The sequence below is a fragment of the Lycium barbarum genome, chromosome 1, assembly GCF_019175385.1.
Source record: "Lycium barbarum isolate Lr01 chromosome 1, ASM1917538v2, whole genome shotgun sequence".
Classification (NCBI taxonomy): Eukaryota; Viridiplantae; Streptophyta; class Magnoliopsida; order Solanales; family Solanaceae; genus Lycium; species Lycium barbarum.
The window spans coordinates 171202557-171213241 of record NC_083337.1 but is presented as its reverse complement, the minus strand read 5'-3'; positions in this window follow the sequence as shown (position 1 = coordinate 171213241).

The following is a 10685-nucleotide window of genomic DNA, read 5'->3' as shown; positions in this document are numbered from 1 at the left end:
TCATATGCATACTAGGACGCGTTATTGTTTGATATACCCATTTACATGACAACTTGTTTGACTTTATTTGATGAATTATTTGTTACATGACTTACTTGACTCTATGTGATCATGACTTTACCTAGATATGTTGTGAGACTGACATCATTTGCACTATTGCGTTTCTTTTATTTTTTATTCCCAAAAAGTTGATCCATGTTGACGCCGAGACACCGACCATCCGGGATGCCGAACCAGGAGAGACATTGAACAATTGGATTCCTACTCCAGGAGTCTTGGTAGTTTGAACATGTAGAAAACTTTAGAAATAGCACGATTTTAAAATTGAGGCTTAAATCGTGCCTCAAAACTTTTGTTTGTTTTGCTTCATCTTTTGGAAGCTTAAATTGCAAAAAACAATGAATGCATTTCTGATTTTCCTTAATCATCCATTATTGTTATTTTCTACTTTATTTATCAAAACTGTCAACTCTATGATTGTGACATAAAATGAACGAATAGACAACATACATCCTGAGAGAGAGTAACAACAAAACTAGGGGACAAGACAAGATTCCACTCGAGAAATTGAAATAGCCGATAGGTGATAACATAAGCCTGAAAGCTAGCAGTCAAGAAGAAATCAAGGACGACATTAGTTTAGACAACCTAGTTTGCAACCTTTCCTTTAACAATCAGTACGAACTAAGCTGACCTGATTCCCATGAGGGATACGTAGGCAGCCCACATAGGGTTCGGTTGCATTTAGAACGAAAAGTCCAAAATATCTTATGCGTACGAACTACGCTGACCTGATTCCCATGGGGGATACGTAGGCAGCCCACATAGGGTTCGGTTGCTTTACAACAAAAAATCCAAAAATTTCTTATGTACCCTACGAACTACGTTCTGACCTGATTCCCGTGGGGGGATACGCAGGCAGCCCACACAGGGTTCGGTTGCATTATAACATAAAATCAGAAATCCTTATACAAGGAGAACTACATATGGCCTGATTTCCTCGGCGAGATTCGTAGACTATTAACATACAGATCCGTCACACCTAGATAAAATCCAACAAACCTTTTACCATTTATATAACAGAACTACGCCGACCTGATTCCCTTGGTGGGATACGTAGGCAATCCACATCGGGTTCGGTCCCTTTATTAGAAAACTTCAGACCATTTTTTATATACCCTTACGAACTACGTTCTGACCTGATTCCTTTGGAGGGATACGTGGGCAACCTATACAAGGTTCGGTCACACCACAACATAAATTTAACATACCCTTCTGAACCCAAAACTGGGGCATATTTTGAAAATATATAGACAAAAGAACGGTTGGACATCGACAAGATTGAGGCTACCAGATAGGAAGTATTATAGACCAATTACTTTAGAAGTGTCACAATCTGAAGTTGGCAGAAATATTTTACAACTTACATACATATATTTACACATATATATTTCCTTATATAAATATACTTACATATATATATATTTCCTTATATATGCACTTACATATACACTTTTTAAATGAAACACTTTCTTTCAATCATTTTCACTACTGTTCATCTACCGAGGTTTGAACGGAGGTCACAAGATCCAAACAAATAAGACGAATGGAGCAGCCAACAACGTCAAGCTTCGAGTCAACACGAATCAACTTCCCCCTCCCAAACTAAGAATTTTTCTTTGAGTGCAGGAACTTAAAATCGCGAGATCAACAGTCAAGTCTATCAATCAGGGCCATTGTGGCCTCGCCTCAAAAGCCATACGGCTTTACTTCCAACCTTATCTTTTAATTTATTTTTATCAAAATAATTTTATAACTTTATACACCTGTTTTTTTAGGTTGACGAGATTGAAGGCGAATTAAATCAGGATTACGTGTCCTAAATTTGGCCTGTCACGATACCATCAACATCATGAGCCAGACGGCTATTCCACCACTTTACTCCATACTTTATCAATTATTTTATCATATACTTTACCAGCTTTAACCACTTTACTCTGAACTTTGCAGGAATCATTGTTAAGTTTCCAAAGACAGCTGAAGGCATCTCCCAAGACCGCTGGAGGCATCAATATCACACCCCGAGGATAACTATACATTTTAGGCTCGTCCGCCTTTAATAGGACATCATTTTTTCAAAAGCATCGCATTGCATATGCACTACTGATTTCAAATGCCCGACAAAGGGACAACATCATTGTTCACAAACGCACAGCATTTAGGCTCGTCCGCCTTTAATAGGACACTCTAGGATTGTCCGCCTTTAATAGGACACTTTAGGCTCGTCCGCCTTTAATAGGATATCATTTCTTTAAATGCCTCACACGGCATATGCATCATGTCCTCAAAAACAACCGGAGACATGCTTGGGTTCGTCCACCCTAAAATAGGACACTTTAGGCTTGTCCGCCTTTAATAGGACATTTTAGGCTCGTCCGCCTTTAATTGGATATCATTTCTTTAAAACGCCTCACACGCCATATGCATCATGTCCTCGAAAACAACCGGAGACATGCTTGGGTTCGTGCGCCCTAAAATAGGATACCTGGGTTCGTCCACCCTAAAATAGGACATATCGGGTTCTTCCACCCTAAAATAGGATACTTGGGTTCGTCCACCCTAAAATAGGACATATCGGGTTCTCCCACCTTAAAATAGGATATGTGGGTTCGTCCACCCTAAAATAGGATACTTGGGTCCGTCCACCCTAAAATAGGACATATTGGGTCATTCTACCCTAAAATAAGAATTCACATATTTATCTTGAATTTTACAGGATTGGCGTCGAGTCCCCGAAGACAACCGGAGACATAGCATCGAGTCCCCGAAAACAACCGGAGACGTAGCATCAAGTCCCCGAAGACAACCGGAGACATAGCATCAAGTCCCCGAAAACAACCGGAGACGTAGCATCAAGTCCCCGAAGACAACCGGAGACGTAGCATCAAGTCCCCGAAGACAACCGGAGACATAGCATCAAGTCCCCGAAAACAACCGGAGACGTAGCATCAAGTCCCCGAAAACAACTGGAGACGTAGCATCAAGACCCCGAAGACAACCGGAGACATAGCATCAAGTCCCGAAAACAACCGGAGACATCACATGGCTACACAGCCTCACCCGCATAAGCCAAACGACTACCTCATTTATCATCAAATCCCCGAAGACAACCGGGGACATATCATTGAGTCCCGAAGACAACCGGAGACATCAAATGGCTACACAGCCTCACCTGCATAAGCCAAACGGCTACACACTTATTTTACTCCGTACTTCATTTCTTTATTTCATCATCTACTTTGCCTACTTTAACAGCTTTACCTTAAATTCCGCAGATATCATTTATCATCGAGTCCCGGAAGACAGCCCGAGGCCTTATCACTATCATCTTCAACTGCAACTAGAGATATTATTGCATCCTCGGTGTTGACACCCAATTTTGTCCCGCCTCTCCTCCGAAATACCTATTTTACGCTTCTAATATTTTTGGAAAATTAAAAAATATATATTTAGATTTTTTACTATAATTATTAGCCTTTTATCAATACCGTTGTTTCACTATTCTATTACTGCATTAGTTATGATTATTACTATTATTTTTATTATTGTTATTATTTATTATTGTTATTATTATTATTATTATTATTTATTACTATTATTATAATTTATTACAATTATTATAATTCGTAATTTTTATCATTTTCGACATTTTTACCAGCTTACGCACACGCATCGCATTTATCTTTGCATAATTAAATAATAGTATTTATTTTACTGTAGTTTTTCGAAATATTATTACGCGGCTATTACAACGCCATTTTTTATCTGAGCATTAATGATTGCATATTTCATATTGAGCAATATTTTAACACAATTTATTTAAACATGTATTTTATTTAAATTTAGAAGCGAAACTATTTCGTGCACTCAGTCCGTATTTTTGATTTATCGGATCCCAAATCAAAGCCCAATCAACTCATAAATATTTCCTGACCAGCCCATATTTTGATCTCAATTTTTAAATCAGTCCGTGTTTTAATTCGCTAGCCCATTCTTTTAATACCCGGTCCAAAAATTGACCCAGTCCATAAATGGACCGGATCTGACCCATACCCGTTCACAATAAGGGTTTCCCCTTCATTTTTTCCTCTTCACCTCCCTTTACCCTAATCCCTTTTCTCCTCTATGCCGCCGCTCCCCTCCTTCGTCTCTCCCTTTCCTTTTCCTCCTCCCTTCTCCCTCTTCCTCGCACCCCGCTCCTCTCCACTTACCCCTGTCCCCACCACCGCCGTTTCCTTTTCATCGTCACCCCGCCACCACCGCCTCCTACCCCACTCCCATTTTCCTCTGTTCCCCACTCGTCTTTGTCCCCCGCTCCTTTCCTCTTTACGCTCCTCTCTCTCTTCGTCACAAGAAAACCCTAAATCAATCCCGGTTAAAACGGGGTGTGACAGCTTGGCGACTCCTCAAATAACAAAAGAACAGGAATCACCAATACGTCACACTCCCTAAATCAATCCCGGTTAAAACGGGGTGTGACACTCGGCATACGCATCACACATTCATTCAAGTCCCTGAAGACAACCAGAGACAACATTGGCCACACGGCTTCATCTTCATTCCCACACTCATATTTACTATCATTTTATGCTCTTTATAATTTTACACTTTCAACTTTATTACCAATTTTGACATGAATTTCAGTTTTGTCAGAAAGTACAACCTGCAGAGACGCAACATAACGTGGAACTTTATCTTACGCAGTGAACTGGGGAAAATTTGCTGAAGAGGAATATCAAACTCACAAGCAAAGGTCACGAATCTACTCTTGAACTCAATTCCGCCTATGTCCACAAACACGTGATACGTAGGTTAAAATTCTCTTTCACATCCTGCGCTAAAACTCTACTAAATCTACTCTTTTCACAATCTCATATTCCTTTCTACATCCCTAGTGTCTCCATAACTCAACACTGGGGCATTTTTTTGAAGAATTTACATCGTGTCTAGTAGAGTCCTACTTATGGGTGTGTTGCGCGCCACATTTATAATTAGGAGGCTATAAGCATATGTTCCATTCTCATCACCTGTCTACAACCCCCGAAAGAGTATGAATCCACAAAACTTTCGAACTACACATGGCCTGATTCTCGTGCAGCCCGAGATATGTAGGAGATTCGGCCATAATTTTCCATAATTCCTTCTACCATCATAATATTTTCCACCAATTCTCTAAAAATCGTATTTCCCTACAAATTCGTATTTTTGTTGGTCGAAACAAAATTGGCTACTACGTCAACTTCTTCGCTCGAAAACTCTTACATCGTCTCCGATCGAAGAGGGGCATCTGTTGACACCCAATTTTATACCTCCTTTATTTTTAATTTACTCAGGGCTTCTAAATTTACTGATAAGCTAAATACTTTATTTTCACTACTATTTTCACAATTCGATCAACTTTCGTCGTCGTTCGGCAAAAGAACAGTAATTACATCAAAGACATTTTATTTTTTCATTTTCGGGTCTGGACTCGTTAAATTAATTACAAGACAACACTTTGCAAAATATTTATTTTACATATTTATTGTCTTTACATAATATATATTATACCAATTATTAAATTGGAAGCCCAAAAAAAAATAATTAAATAGCGGAGGAGGGAACAACAATTTTCAGCCAAATTAATGGATTAAAATACAAATACAATGTTATTCCCTACCCAAATAAACAACCCACATTTTAATACCCAACCCACATTATATCAGCCCACATTTAAATTAATCAACCAAGCCCAAATATTCCCCTACCCAAAATAATTCAGCCCATACCCATTACCCGACTGGCCCAACTCCTTATCTTCTCCTTTACCCTAATCTTTCCCCTTCTCTTTCTTTTCCCTTTCTCTCCTTTTCTCCTTCTCCGCCGCACCCCGCTACCCCACTCTCCACTTACCGCCGCATCCACTCACGCTCCTCCCACTCACCACTGTCCCCCACTTCGCTCTGTTCCCCACTCCTTCTCTCATACACTCCTCTCTTTCCTTTCTTAAACCCGAATCGAAACCCAATAAAGAGGAGGTTCTTGAGGCGTTTCAGGGGGGATTCAGTTTTTGAGGGGAGCCAAAAATGAACTTAACTTTAGAAGAGAGACGAAAAAAAAGATCTGGAATCTACAAAATTCCTTACAAAAACACAAGTTTTTTATCGCCCCAAATTTCCCAGAAAAAAGCAGTCTCCGTCAATTTTTAGAACATTTCGTGAAAATCAGTCGAAAGAGGGGCTGAACACTGATTTGGGGATGATTGGGTATATATGAATATTTTGTTGCGAAAACTTTTTTTTTAATCTGGTCTTGAACCCTTCAGATCGGAAAACCCTCAAAAAACCCCCCTACAAAACCATAATCTTACACCCTGAAGGAGGATACGGATTGGTGATACATGAGCATTTTCTATCAAAATCTTGAGTTTCCTTCCCTTTTTTTTTTTCTTTTTTTTTCTGATCTTGAACCTTTTAAGTCAGAAAATACCTTTTTTTTTTGTTGAATTCTTGACGATTCGATTAACTTTCGTCGTTGCTCGATAAGAACTTTAACTACGACAGAGGTGTTTTAATTTTTGACTCGAGTTTCGAATCTGTCAATACGAGAGTAGATTCGAGACCTCGACGCCCCAATTCGCTGCACCAACAGAAGGTAAACAATCCTTCTTCAACTATTTTAATTTCAGTATTTTTAGTCATTTAGTAAGCTTTTATGAGTTCACACATGTTTATGGTTTCAGTCAGTTGAATCTCAATTTAGTGACTTGTAGTATTATGCATGTTCAGGGTTAGTTAGGTTGGTTTTTTTTTTGGTTTTAATGACGTTTGTGTGTTCATAACTTATCTGGTTGAAACGCAGTTAATGTTAACTTTGTTCGTTTACTGCTTTCATCGCTGGTTGTGGTAAGTTGTTTAGTTGAAACATGGCAAGTGTTAATGTTGTTGTTTTCGGCTTATTCGAATAATTATCAGGAATTGTTTAGTTAAATATGATAAAGTGTTAATTTTGTTAGTTTGCTGGTTACACAGTTGTCGTTGTCTGGTTACTACATACACTTATGATGATTTGGGAATCCCACAATATTAACCTAGCTAGGACTAGTTCACAGACTGTTTTAAAAGTTGAACTTATGTTGTGTGATGCCTCCATAAAATTGAATGTGGTACTATGGCTTCCTCCTCACTAAGAGATCACTGTTCAAGTTGTTGCAGATTAGACTGTTTTTTTTATCAGTTAAATCATTAGTGTACTCTGTAGTCATTTTTGTGGGATGTCCTTCAAAGTTTTTATAGCAGTAAGAATTTTGTCGCTTATATCTTGAACTCTTCAGTGTTTAGCTTTTGAAAGCCTTTTAAGCTTAAGCCATAAATTCTTCATTTTTTGTCTATTCAGTTGCCTGACTATCCATCTTCTACCAGTGATATAAAGTTAGCATGATCTGGCCATATGTTTAAAAACTTGAAAAGAAACTTTAGTGGTATAATTGTCCTTCCAAATTTGGCAGTAACATAGGTGTGTATGGTGGGGGGTAATTCCCTTTTGGCCATTATCCTTGTTGCAGACCAATAAACAAGCTTCATCTTATCCTGCATTTGAGATTGATATTTGTTTTCATGCTCCATGGTTCTGTTGTTTTTCCATATATGACAAGTTGGTTTGTAAACTGTTCAATATTTAAAATGATTAATTTAATAGTTGTAGACTTTGGCTTTGCATAGCTGAAATGGTTTCAATTTTAAAACTCATCTTTAGCAATCATATCACGTTTTTTTCACAAATGGATAAGGTAATATCCCTTTTTTTTTCTTTACTATTTTTAATAAAAGAATGAATAAGTTTGACACTATTAATATTCCCAACTTTACCAGAAGTATTTGGTTAGGGAAAGGTTGCTTGAATGTGTTTAAACACTCTTAAATCTGCCTCGATTCTTCTTTGTGTGCTGAAGCTCTAACAAAGAGAACTTACCTGGTTTATTCTAGGCATCAGCTATATTTTGCTAAAATAGGATTGCTCCCCTTTATTTCTGGATTAATTTCCCATAAGCCTAGAATTGGTATGTAATTACTAGTAATATGATAGTTAACAATCAGATCTTATTTAGCCCCCCTTCTAATAGTCTTCCATGCCTAAAGGTTCTAGTAATCTTTTCGATCCTATGCGACACTGGAATAAGTATGGTAGCAACCCCTTTGTTTTGTCCAAATTTGCTTTAAGTTGAAGTTTTAGCCTATTTATGAACTACTGGTTGTTGGGATGTTTCGCTGCTGCTTTCCTTGGCCCAGATTGGTTTTCTTCATTATTGATACAACCGTTTGAATGTTTTCGTAGTGTCTTCGGAATTTATTTCTTTTCATAGGAAATATTTCGAGTTTATCATATGATAATTCCATGCTAATCTTTTTTTTTTTTTTTTACATGTACACTTCGGAGCAAATGGAGTCTTAATTCGGGACTCCAGCAAATTGGAAGTTTCAAGATGAGACTCAACATACCTATCGTATGTCATTTTCTGTGGAATCCACCGCATAGTGAGAAGCAAACAAAACGCTTGGGAGTCACCTAGGGCATCCTTCCCTCTTCATCATTCATTATATTTTTTATTTACGATGATTAGCCCATCTGTGTGATTTGATTTTATCTCGAGCTTGGGATTCATGTTAGATTAGTAACTGAGTTCATTTATTAGGGATCTTTATTCTACCTGGCTAATAGGTTTAATTAATTATTTTTTAGTATTTTAAGGCATTTTAGTCATTTCAATATAAAGCTCGTCTCCTATTACTACAATGTCTATAATGAGCTTAGGTTCAGACTTTAAGAAGGGATTAGGTGAACATTTTACTTGTGATATATTCCCCAAAAAAAAAAAGATTTTTCAAAAGGTCCGTCCATAACCAGACATTTCAATATTTTATAGAGGTTAGCTAACTATCAAGTTTAACTCCCTTTTTTTTTAAAGTCAGTTTTATCAGGTTAGATGATTCATTTTGCCTTAAACTTATGAAATTGTTCCATCGACTGCTAAAACTTTAGTCATAGGGTTTATTTATTTCATTGAACGTTTTACTATTAAAACTTAATTTGAGTACTTCTTTATGAAAGCTACCCTTTAAACATTTTGGCATGAAGTAGTTTAATGATAATTTCATACCATTATTTTCCCCTTAAGTCTTATTTTAGATAGCATCCTTATACATTTATTTATAACTTTAGTAATATTACAAAATATTTTCTTAAATATTATAAAATATTACATTTACATTTTTTAGCCTAATTAAATTTGAGTCCGGTCGGTTACCATTATTAATGGAATTTAGAGGATGCCTAATACCTTCCCTCTAGGTTAGTTGAACCCGTACCTAGAATCTTAAGTTTCGCAGATTTTAAACAGAGTCAACTTTAAATATAACTTTAATAAACTTTAGGTGTCCTAATTCACCGTAAATAATTAGGTGGCGACTCCTTGAAACAAACAAAAACAGGAATCTCCAATATGTCGTACTTCCAATTTAACTCCGGTTAAAATGGGGTGTGACAGGGTGTTTATGTCATTTTACTATCTGTTATTTCTAGCATAGTATAAATAGTTATATTCTTCTTCATGAAAGACTTAGATTATTTTGATGAGATATTGAGACTTGTAAAAACTTTAGTATTGAGTGTTTTGAGAGCTTGTGTAAGCTTCTTGGTTATTTGACTTGTTGAGAAGGTGGTTAATTGGAAATCAATCCCTTTTGGTCTCTTTAAGAGTTTGGTGTTTTTGAGTAATCTAATTGAAGGTTTTAAACTTTTATGGCTATGGCTGTCTTTTAGTCTTATTCAATTGTGTCAATCTATTCTATCCTTAGTTTATTGTCTTTCCTTTTTATGTTTATATCATTTTAGGAATAACATTTTTCATATGTGTTCACTGTGATTCGTATTCTTGCGTAAAGGTTATATGTGAAGTTTATTTTTCAAGTTATGAGATGATATAAAGTATTTTATTTATAAGGATCACGTCAATACTTGAAAATTGTTTTTATCATTTTAAGATCATGAGAATAAAGTAATATAAAGTTAGTTACTTATAGTAAAAAAAAAAAACATATTTTTTTAATTGAAAATTGTTGTGACATTTGAGTTCATAAAAAAAAATGATGATATTTTCGTGTAGACAGGATTTGGGGATTTATTAGAGGTTTATAACCTTACTAAATTTAAAGTCTTTATTGTGACTTGTGAAGAACATATATTGTGTCTTTGAACACTCTAAGCAAATACGCATTTATGGATGCAGCACGAAGTCACAAATACTGATGACTATTTATGGAATTCCCTCAAAAACTAACCTTCGTCGTAAATTCCTTTAAAAAATTAACTGAATGGTTGTCACATTAATCTACAGCGATAATTTCTTATTGTGCAAAAGTTAATTAATGCCTATCAATATCATAATCCTTGAATGTTTGATAAGAGGATTAACAAATTGAAAGACCTTGCATAAAGCAAGTTGTAGTTCTCAAAAGGAATGGGACTAAAGACCTCAATTTGTAATTACTGGCGGTGGCAACCCAACCTTACTGATTGGAAATCCTAAGACGAAGGTTCAATGTGGTAACAACAAGCTGTCCAATAATTGGATAAGCGCCATAACTTAT